The following is an 11,726-nucleotide window of genomic DNA, read 5'->3' on the forward strand; positions in this document are numbered from 1 at the left end:
AGTTAAAAAAAATAAATTTGAACAGAAATAGTAAATGTTAAAGGAGAGTTCTTTGGGGAAGAAATGCAAAGGGTCCTCAGCTAGTCTAAAAGACTTGACCAAACGTAAACCTGGACTTTATATTCTGCTAATGATGGACCTCCCTCATAGGCTGCCTTTCTGGTGTGCCTCCTGCTGTTGGTTGGTCCTTTGAAGTGTACCCTCCTCTTTTTGGGCATATTCATCCTAGAACCCCCGCACACCAGTACCCCAGAGGTCATGCCCCACTCTGGTCTCAGACCCCAAACTCAAAAGTCTATCCAGTCATTGTTGTGCGAACATCTTATCTTTCTTCCCCTTTGCCATTTTATTATCTCTAATATCTCAGTCACTTCCATTGCTAAGGAACTCTGTTTTCCTTTGCCCCTCCCCTTCCTTTGTCCTGGAGGGGCGTGTGCAGAAGGGTTTCTTAAGATTCCTGCCAGTTCCTTTCCATCATCACCTCTTCTCCGTTTGTCGTCCTCTGACTAGCTAACAGCTAAAAATACAAACCATTACTGTAGACTTCTGCTCTTGAGCAATACGATGCATACACCTTGCCTTTCCCCGACTATCTCACCATCTCTTCTAAAAACAAGTAAATATCATTTAAAAAATGTATATGGCCATAAAAGTACCACGAAACCTAGAAAGTAGAAGATGGACTGGCTGACGACCTCAGTACTTGAGAAACAACAGTGTAGAAGGTTCTCAGGGCTTTCCTTTTGCCCTGAACATATCTTAGATGAGCCCCAGGAAGGCCCACAAAACAACACAAACCTGCACACCTCTCAGTGAGGTGGATGGGGAGAATGAATGGAGAAAAGGCAAGGAAAGAAAAGCAAGTTCTGTTTTCTGTGGCCAATCCCAAGAAACAACTGATAAAGAGTCCTAAAGTTTACTCAAAACTGTAGGCAGCATCAGACAGAGCTTCATATAATGGTAACATCAGTGCACCCACTACACAATGATCTAAGGACCTCTTCTCTGACCATTTACTGGTCCCTTACACACCATTAGCAAGAGAACCAGGTTCATGTCTCCTTGCCACTCAACCATCTTACCAGCAGTGACATCAGGCAATTCAAGGAAACATCTTCTCTTGATCAAGTAAGATGCTCAGCAGCTGCACAAGAATGAAGGGAAGCAGAAAGGGCTCTGAAAATGAAAATGTCATTAGACCACAAACTAAGTCGGAGTCTGCATGGACATCTTAAAACGCAAGCTAAAATAGAAGAGTAATACAAAAAACCTGTTATATCAAATCCCCACGATACAGTAAAAATCATTGTGGTTTGAAAACAAAGGAAAAAATACTAATCAAATGTTATCTACAAAGATAGGAATCAGATGTTATAATTTCTTAACAAGGCTTTAAGACAACTATCATAAACATGCTTCATTAGGCTCTGACAAATTTTCCAGAAACAAATGAAAAATAGAATAACACAGCAAATGAAAAGTTCTAAAACTAACCAAAGAAAATTATAATATGAAAATGAAACTGAAATAAAAATCTTACCAGATTGGTTCAGTATATGGCAGCAATGAAGGATAAGTTATTATATTTAAGGAAAAATCAAAAGGATATATCTAACCTATACAGCAGGGGAAAATAAAAGGAAGATAATCTAAGATTTGTGTTATCAGATTGCCTGAAGGATAATAGAAAAAGGAGAATAGAAAAAAAATATTCAAAGAAATAATGTTTGAAATTGTCCTATTTGCCAAATAATACAAACCTACAGATTTAAGAAACTGAATTATTCCCTAATGAGGTTAAAAGCAAAAACCCACTTCTGATAATGAAAGCTAAAAATGCAATCCTAAAATCACACAGAGACAAACAATGCATTACCTGTAGAGGAACACACATTTGAACTACAGGTTTTTTCATCAGAAACCATGAAGCCAGAAGTGGACCAACATTTTTAAATGCTGAAGAAAATGAAAAGATTTATTAACTGTACATTCTATATCCAGCAAAGCTATCCATCAAGAATGAAAGGAAAGTGAAGACATTATTAGATGAAGTAATAATAAGAAAATCTGTCACCAGCTGTCTTACTGGTAAAAAATGTTTTAAGTAAGCTCTCCAAATAAAATAGAAATAAAAACAGAAAAGGACTTGGATCTTGCCAAAGAAATACAGAGTGAATTAAAATAAAAAGAGATAAACAAAATAAATTACTTTCCCATAAGTTTCTTAAACTATATTTAAATAAAAATTAGGAAATTATCTATTGTTAGAGTTAAATATTTGCAAAGAAAATACTTAAATTAATCCTGTATAAAAGGCAGGAAAGTAAAGAGATATAGTAGTACAGAAGCTTTCAATGATCCACTCAAAATTGTCAAATACTGATACAGTAGCAAATTACATAAGGATATTGTACCTCTATAGCAATTATAAAGAAAGTATGCAAGAGATATAGTCAAGACAACTGTAGCATATATGGGATTCTAAATGTTGCTCTAGGAAGTCATAGAAAGTTAAGGGAAGCCAAGGACTACAAAACAGATGGAGCAAATGAGGAAAGGGGTTGGTTTTTAAGAATGTCATAACGATTTTTAATCTAAATGGTTTCAATTTGCAATTTAAAGACATAGTTGAAAAGTAGATTTAAAAAAACCACAAGAAACAATTATAACCTCCCTACAAGGAATTTACTCCTATACCATTCTGGAGAAAACGTAATAGTAAGCAGATTAGCTATGGCCTGATTGAGAGTGCAGGAGAGGGACAAGCGGAAGAGGGCTGTCCATGGCCAGCATGGTCGAATTGTGGTGATGAGCTAGGGCTGCATCTTTTCTGCGACGAGAGATACATGAAATGAAACCACCCGCTTTATGTTCTCATTCCAAATTTCCGGATTTAATTGTTGTTTTTACCCACAGTCAAGAAATCCCTGATACACAGGGACATACCCAACTGAGGGGAAGGCTCCGCAGTCCTGGGGACATTCTCATGATGGATTGAGAATCATCCTCATGTTATCTATAGAGTTATCATTGGCTGGTTTCTAGAAGGACATGGACATGTCCTTATTCCTAGTGAGTCATTGTCGGCTGATTGCTAGTCTCCTGAACTGTGAAAGAATAAACTCATGTTTGCTGAAGGCATCCACTTCTGCCATGTTTGTCACAGCTGCACTAGATAGTGAAGACAAATAGCCTATGGTTGCTGGTCAAATGTGAAAAAGCAGACAAGCACACAAAAACCCTTGAAAATTATAACTAAATTTTAAAATTAATGACACCTTGACTTAATATATTTTAAGGATTTTGAATAACCACTTATAGCTCTAAAATTTTAACAAAGCCTAGGAAGACAATATAGCACTTATGGTAGCATGACTTGATTTTACAATCTTTAATTCTCTCCCTTGGCAAACTAGAGTGGTCCATTGTCACTAGTTGGAGGAAATTAAAATTAAAACTCTTGGGACCCCAGTCAGAGAAAGAATGCTGTGTTGGTGGGCTGGGAATCTCAGTCAAGGCAGGTTCTAGGAATAAGTTTTATCTAAATGATTTGGCAAATGAAGGTCAGAATTAATCAACATGCATCTTGACTTTCATAACTTTCTGCAGCTCTGGGAAATGCTTTGAGTGTTTGCTGCTGAAGCAACAAAGTAATAATTAAAGATTTTCAAAGTCCTTTGCTGAATTATACTGTAGCTATTATAGGGAAATAAGGTGGAGAAATCATAATGACCATTTTAATTTCTCATGTTTTTTATTGACGTTGTAATCACTGAGAATAAACAAAGCAGAACACACATGAATTCAACATTTTCTACATGCACAACTCAATCACATTAATTAAAATGTTCACACTGGGCAACCATCCTCACCCTGATGCCCCCCCCCCTTTTTTTGCTCACATTAGCAGAAGACTTCCACTCCTTAAAAATTTCAATCTGATTTTAATAATGGCTTGTATCAATTTGATCCCATATGGAAGGAAATAATAAAACAAGCAAGACGTTTCTGAGAATGTTCTGAGAACGTGCCACCATGCCGAAAACTGAAGACGCTGAGGCAGAGAGGCATTTTATCAGGGATTTGACTTCGCCCAGAATTCAGCTTTGTTCATTTCCCTTCGTAGTCCCTATCGACCTGATCACATTGCTTCTCAGTCCTTGCTGTGTGGGGAAGAAAGGGAAAAAAAATCAATAGTAGTCATTTGGATTAAAGTTTGAGGTATAACAACATCCACTGCGCATCCCTGTGGTCTCTCTTTTCATTCATTGAGATTTCTTTATATCCCCTTTATCAACAACATAGTAGACCACACGCTTACAGATTCTAGCCATATTGCAAGTAAAATTCCACCAGGGTACCTGCCTAGTATTTTATTACAATGATATATGGGAAACGCTCCTAAGACTTTTGTTTGTCTACCCCCCCCCTTTTATCAGCCTATTTTCCTCATCTTCAGAGAATACGAATAATTACGGCAAAAGGGTTTAATATGGAAATGGAGAACAAAGATGGCTGGTGCCTGAGGGTATTGCTATTAGCTACCTCAACCATTGCCACGGAATTATTTACACTCTCCAGTTTAGCCATGAGCCTGTAACAAGACATTGCTTAAGTGCAATTTAGTCTTCTGGCATCAACTGCCAGATGAAGACTATGATTCAAATTGCCATATTTCTGAGGAGAGGTAGGTTAAAATTTAAGTAAATTATTTTGAAAAACAATTTTACAAAGAATGAGCACAATTACCCTTATTTTTCACTGCCTTCAAAAGATCCTTGTTACCCACAATTAATTAAATTTTAAAAGAAATTAAATACCTGAATGAATAATAAATTTCACCTCTCTTCCTAAGGATTATGACCCTAAAACTTTATTCACATGATGCTGATTTCCAAAGCAAATCATTCAACTCAACAACTCGACTTATTTCCATCTACTCAGTCTGACTCATTGTGACCAATCGGACAAGGAAGAACTTCTACTATGGAATCAGGGGACTGTCTAGTAGAAAAAACTCACTTTCTCCTGCGGAGTGCTGGTAGTCTCAAACTGTTAATATTGCAGTTAGCAGCCCAACATTTATGGGCAGCCCACTCAGTGTTTTCTTGTACTTTTTATAAACCAATACAGACATTGTTATCTCCTTCTCAGAAGCCAAGTTCAATTTGTTAGAAAACAACTTTACATTCATTTAAAATATTTACCGTATTTAATTGACATGTAATGACAAGAACATGCTCACAAATTTTCATATTTCAACATAGTTTGCCAAAAATGTAGTTTTTTTTATCTGCTTTTGTAGAAAGAAGCCAGGGCACATGTTCTCACAGGACCATTTCCAGACTGCAATAACTCAAGTCTCTGTTTGTCATACCTCGTGTATTTTGACCTTCTCTTTAAAATAGCCAGTCAGAAGTCATATCATTCATTTTCAGAAAAGCTTTCTCTACAACGTATACAGATGTATAGTGTATACAGATATACAGTGTATACAGATGTGCAATATATACAAATTTTCAATGTATGCAGATGTACAGTGTATACAGATATACAATATATACAGAGGTACAATGTATACAGTTTTAAAATGCATACAGATGTACAATGTATACAAATGTACAGTGTATAAACATGTACAATGTATACAAATGTGCAGTATATACTGATGTACAATGTATACAGATGTACAGTGTATACAGATGTAAAATGCATACAGATGTACAATGTATACAAATGTACAGTGTATACAGATGTACAGTGTATACTGATGTACAATGTATACAGATGTACAATATATACAGAGGTACAATGTATACAGATGTACAATGCATACAGATGTACAGTGTATACAGATGTACGATATAAACAGATATACAAGATATACAGATGTATGCATTTATATTTTCCAACAGCTCTAAATTTAGAATGCACTTTCTCCTCGGTAGAAAATGAAAAAGGGAACATTCATAGGTGATTTAGAGATCTAGATTAGGAATCAGAAGATGGGAGTGCTAATGCTGATGCTAACACTGAATTTATACATGGCACAGTAGCCAAATCCCAATTTTTATTTATGTATTTTTCACATCAAATTGCCCAACTTTCTGTCTCTATGACCTTTCTTTTTTTTTCTTTATAACTTTTCGTGCTCTTTTTAATTGTCCACTAAATTATTACTTCCTCTTGCAATTTGTCTCCAATTCACCACATTGGAATTTAAATTTCTCCTTTCTTTATACTCCCAAGATCTTGGTTCCTGGTCATACTTGTTAAAATTTGTATTATATCATGTTGCATGGACATAATTTACCTACCCCTCTGGATTACCATCTTTTGAATAGGTACTGTATCGTACTAGCGCTTCTATTCTTAGTATATCTACTGCTGACATTACCATCAAGTCAGTTTCTACATATGGTAACTCGATGTGTGTCACAGTAAACTTCTCCACAGAGAGCCAAGTGTTTGATTTTTTCATAAGTAAATGCCTAGGCATTTCTTCCAAGACTTCCGGTTAGACTAAGACCTCCAGTTAGCAGTCTAACCCCCTGGTCCTCTGTACCATCCAGGAACTAAAGTGCCAACAAACTGAATTTAAATAAACTATTTATTAGGTAAATAACTGTGGAGAGGAATCTTCTCAAAAATCTTAAAGTTTTCATCTGTGAATAAGAAATATTTATAATGTTGAGCTCAGGGAACTGAATAATATATGCAAAAGTGTTTTATGCATATTAGATCATAAGTATAATAAGAATACCAGTAAGCAGAAGAATTAGTAGTGGTCGTTTAAAATGCATAGTCTTGTTAGTGCAGCTCAGACGGTTGGAAAGAGAAGGAAAGGAAGGGAGACAGAGAACCCAGGTAGCGGCAGAGAGGGCCATTGCCTTGACGCCACTGCAATGAGTGTTAGGGGGTAAAACGTGCACTTTTGAAAAGGAAAGAAGCAAATGTTTAAAACTCCCCTTTCAAGCAACAGAATCCCATTCTCTACTTGGGTATGCCAACTTTGTTTTTTCTATTCCAAATATTCCCTAGCCCATTGCTATTATTTATTCAGCTTTTTTTGTAGATGATAGATATATAGATAGATAGATAGATAGATAGATCAATAGATGATAGAGATAGAGATGTAGATAGTGATGTCGATCTAGATAAATAATATGGGTTAAATGCAGTTTGCTTATTTAATCTTCATAACTTTTAAATACAGAAAAGCCTATAAACCTATTTTGAACGTGGATAAAGTTAAGTATTCAAAAGATATATTGCATTAGGTAAATCTGCTGCACAAGACTTCGTTAGATTATTGAAGAACAAGGATGTTTCCTTGAGGACTCAGGTGCACCTGGCCCAAGCCATGGTGTTTTCATTGCATCATATGCATATGAAAGTTGGACACTGAATAAGGAAGACCCTAGAAGAATAGATGCGACTGAATTGTAGTGCTTGAAAAAAAATTTAAAAAAACCCTGAAATACCATGGACTGGTAAAAGGACAACTACATCTTTATGGAAAGAAGTAAGGCCAGAGTGCTTCGTAGAGGGACATACTGCCAGGAGAGACCAGTCCCTAGAGAAGGGCACCATGTTTGTTAAAGTGTAGGGGTGGGGGAGCGGGGAGGAAAACCCTTAATGAGATGGATGGACATGGCGGCTACATCAATGGGCTCAAACTTAGGAACAATTGTGAGGGTGGCGCAGGGCCAGGCAGTGTTTCGTTCTGCAGTACCTATGGCGCTCACTGTGGGCAGGAGCCAACTTGATGGCTCCTAACAGCAACAACAAAATATTAAGTAATTTACTCACATAATTAGTAAGTGGTTCATACAGATTTTCCTCTTATATTTCCCTCCTGATCACTGAGTTATAATTACCTTAAACCGTACATGGCCATTTTAGTCAGGTTCGGCCATTGTTTTATGTAAATCATTCTGACCTTGACAGTAGCTTTGGTGGCAATAGTAGGTGAGGTATTAAACTGCTAACCACAGGTCAGTGGTTCATACTCACCAGCCATTCTTAAGAAGAAAGCTGAGATTGTCTATTCCTGAATTTGATAATTTGCTTATCTGTGTGCCGTACTTGCGCAGGGGCCATGCTAATCTTCTCTGGATGGTTTCAGTATATGTGCTGCCAAAGCAAGAACAAGACTGTCGTCTATTCCTGTAAAGATCCAAGGTCTCCCAAACCAAAAGGGACAGTTCCATTCTGCCCTGTAGGGTAAGAATGCACTTGACGGCACTGAGTTTGGTTGGTTTTTACGGTTTTGTGAGCCATTCAGGTCTCTGTTGCAACTACTTATCTGTGCTACGATGCAAAGGAACTATAGAACACACGTGAATAAATGAATATGGGTGTATTTAAACAAAGCTGGTTCATAAAAAGGGGTGGCCTAATCTTCTATACCCACATTTAAGTGGCCTATTTAATTTGGATATGTACTGGCATTGCCAACAAACAGAAACAAATAAATGTATTCTTTAGAAGTTCTGTGAACTTCCACATCTCCATTATTGTTCAGTTATAGGTTCATAAGTCCAATGGTTAAGTTGTCTACTTCATAGCTTCCAGCAGTTAACATAAAATCTGTCCAATGTATTTTAAAATAATTTCAACTTAGCATCTTGTGTTTGTTCTTTATAATGTATTCATTGCTGAACTGTTCCACTTCAGTCACTTTGCTCTTGATTTATACCTTACTACTCTCAAGTACAGAGTCATGGGGCCACCACAAGTTAGGCTTTACTTGCTGAAGCAAGATCAGCAGTTCGAACCCACTAGCGATTCCACATGTGCGGAGACTGTCTGCTCCTGTAATCTTGACAGTCTCTGAAATGATAGGGGTTCGTTCTCCTGTCTTATGAGTCAGAATCAATGTGTTATGAGTCTGAATCAACCCACTGGCATTGGGTGTATGATTTTGATTCTGTTGTCAAGTATACAAATTGAAATGTTTTTGAAAAACGGATTGAATATTGGAAGCACTCACTGATCTATGCCAAGAAATTTGGAAGGCTGGAAGAGAATGTTTACTCAAAAGAAAGGTCATATCAGTATATGGAAGTTATTGAACAATATCATTAATATCAACTTATGATTGAATTTTACTGAAAATAATTTTAAATGTATGCAGCAGTACATTGGCAAGGAACTGCTAGAAATTCAAGAGGGATTCAGAAGAGGACAGGGAACAAAGGATAGCACTGTTGATGTCAGATGGACCTTGAATGAAAGCAGAGACTACCAGAGAGCTGCTTACTTATGCTGTATTCACTGTCAGAGACATTCCAGTGGTGCATGTATATCATTAAAACAGACAGACACATAAATAAAATTATGAATAACATAGAGAAGGGTGAGATTCCCACACATGGAATTGTACTCATGACAAACCAGTGCATAGATAAAGATGTTCCATTATAACAAGGGGATACTTCATGGTTTAAAATCCCCAAAGTGTGTTGCAGGGTTCTATCCTTTAATCATTATTTATTCAGTCTGCTTGTTGGACAAATAATCTGAAACTTGACTATATGAAAAAGAATTCATAAAAATTCAAGGAAGGATAATTAACACTCACACATACAAATGGTAAAACCATGTTTGCTGAAAGCCAAGATGGCTTGAATCACTGATCAATATCACAGACTACAGCTTTTGATATAAATTACAACAAAATGTAATGAAAACAAAAATCCCTATAAGTGGACCAACATCATGATAAACAGAGGAAAGATTGATCTTGGCAAGGATTTAATTTTATTTGGTCCCACAATCAGCTCATGGGAGCAGCAGCCCAAACATGACTTACTGCTTTGGGAAATTTCGCTGTGAAAGATTCATTTCAAGCATCAGAAGCAAAGATGTCCCTTGGAGGACTGAGACTCACCTTATCCAAGTCAGGGTAACTTACTTCAATGGTCTTCTATGCCTCCGAAAGCAGGACAAGAAGGAAGGCTGGAGACTAATTTACACACATCAGTTAAGCTATTGGTGATGCCTGCTACAAGTACTTCGGGCTGGCAGAAGAACAAGCAAATCTGTCTGGGAGAACCTGCAGTCAGAATGCTTCTTAGAAGGGAGGATGGTGAAATTTTCTCCATTGTACTTGGAACATCTTATCAAGAAGGGTCACCCTCTGGAAAAATGCACCATATTTGGTAAAGTCTCAGCAAAATAAAGGAAGACCCTCAACCAAATGGATTAACACGGTGGTCGCCACCATGAACTGAGGCAAATAAACATTGTGAAGGTGGGATGGGCTTGAGTATCATTTTGCATAGGGTCGAGATGAGTCAGGGTCAACTTGGGAGCACCTAAGATCAATAAAATCAACTGCCAAGTACTAGGGATGACCATCAACAAAATGAATTGATACCAGTGACTACAGCAACCAGGAGCTCAAACACTGTCTGATTGTGGGCAGTGTCTCTGAGCAGTGTTCCATTCTGTTGTATATTGCATAATGGAGACAACTAACAGCAATATCAACAATTGCCTTATCCCTTAACACTTTCTTTTTCTCTTTTTAATCCAAAAAACACAAGCATTATGGTTTTATACAGGAAATATTTTCTGAGATATGCCCGCACATAATTCATATTTTTTGCTCATTTTACTTTCAGGCAGTATAGTGTGTAGGTGAAACTCAATTCTGGATACAGACTCAATTAAATTCTAATTTTACTCAAGAATTGTGTGATATTAAGTTGTGTATGATATTCACTCTTTCTTTCCCCTGTACTCTATACCAGCTTCTATAATTTATTGAAATGACTACATTGAGCTCATAGGTTATGTTCACATTTACAGAGCTTATTAAGGACATTAACAGGTGACAGTGTAGGTGCAGAAGGCTCAGAATATAGAACTTTAGTCAGGACATGTTACAAAATTATTTCACAGATGCTAATAAATTCCCAAACGGCACGCTCTTTCTCTATAAACCTCAACCCAAAGATATTCAGCTCAAAACCCAGGGGGTGGTGAACCTCCATGAATTCAATGCTCAAAGACACTCCACTCCAGTAAGCCTCAACCTGAAGGCATTGAGTTCCACCTTCATAGGTAGGCAAGCCAGTCTGAGGCTCTGCCTCACAATCTCAAAGTTTAGGGCCTTCTCTTATGTTCTGTTTCGTGATCATCTGACCGGGGCCTCTGGTCCTCTGGCCTCAACCTCCATGCCTTGAGATGGCTCTGAAACAGAGCAATGGCTTTGATGGTGGTGTGGTTTCTTGTCTTCCAGCAGACCACACCCCCAAGAAAACAAAGTGTGACATGGTTCACACCCTCTACTAGAATCAAGACTTAATCCTGCCTTAATCCTGTCCAGTAGCGTAGCAGAGACCTGCCACACAAATGGGATTGTAGCCACAAGCACCAAATCCAGAATTAGAATACCTCACATGAGGGAAATATGGCTAGACGGGCCATATAATTGACATCTCATTTTAGATAATTTACTTTGTCTATTTGAGAATAAGAAAACCATCTTATTGGGTTCTCCTGAAGTTTAAATGAGTTCCTCTCCTAGATATTTATAATAATCCTGGCATACAGTAAATATTGCATGTACTAGTTATTGTTGTTTTCTCCAAATACATCTCAAAGTTTACTTTTGTGAAGTTCAGTTACAGGACTGTCGTCCATAGGGCAAGAGCAAGCCCAAACCCATGTGGGTTGTTCGCATCTAGAGATAAACCGTCTCTCTCTGTCTCTCT

The 11,726-nt window shown here is 37.4% G+C and overlaps 1 protein-coding gene and 1 pseudogene across 1 annotated transcript in view; one reads left to right on the forward strand and one right to left on the reverse strand.

The window, feature by feature from the left end:
- Window positions 1-11,726, forward strand: part of CNTN5 (contactin 5) — a 1,071,081-nt gene that overhangs the window by 223,143 nt on the left and 836,212 nt on the right. The window lies entirely within an intron of this gene.
- Window positions 8,054-8,148, reverse strand: LOC115872271 (annotated as a pseudogene).

Source organism: Echinops telfairi, unplaced genomic scaffold (genome assembly GCF_000313985.2).
Source record: "Echinops telfairi isolate 266 unplaced genomic scaffold, ASM31398v2 ScPeMD7_7421;HRSCAF=8459, whole genome shotgun sequence".
Classification (NCBI taxonomy): Eukaryota; Metazoa; Chordata; class Mammalia; order Afrosoricida; family Tenrecidae; genus Echinops; species Echinops telfairi.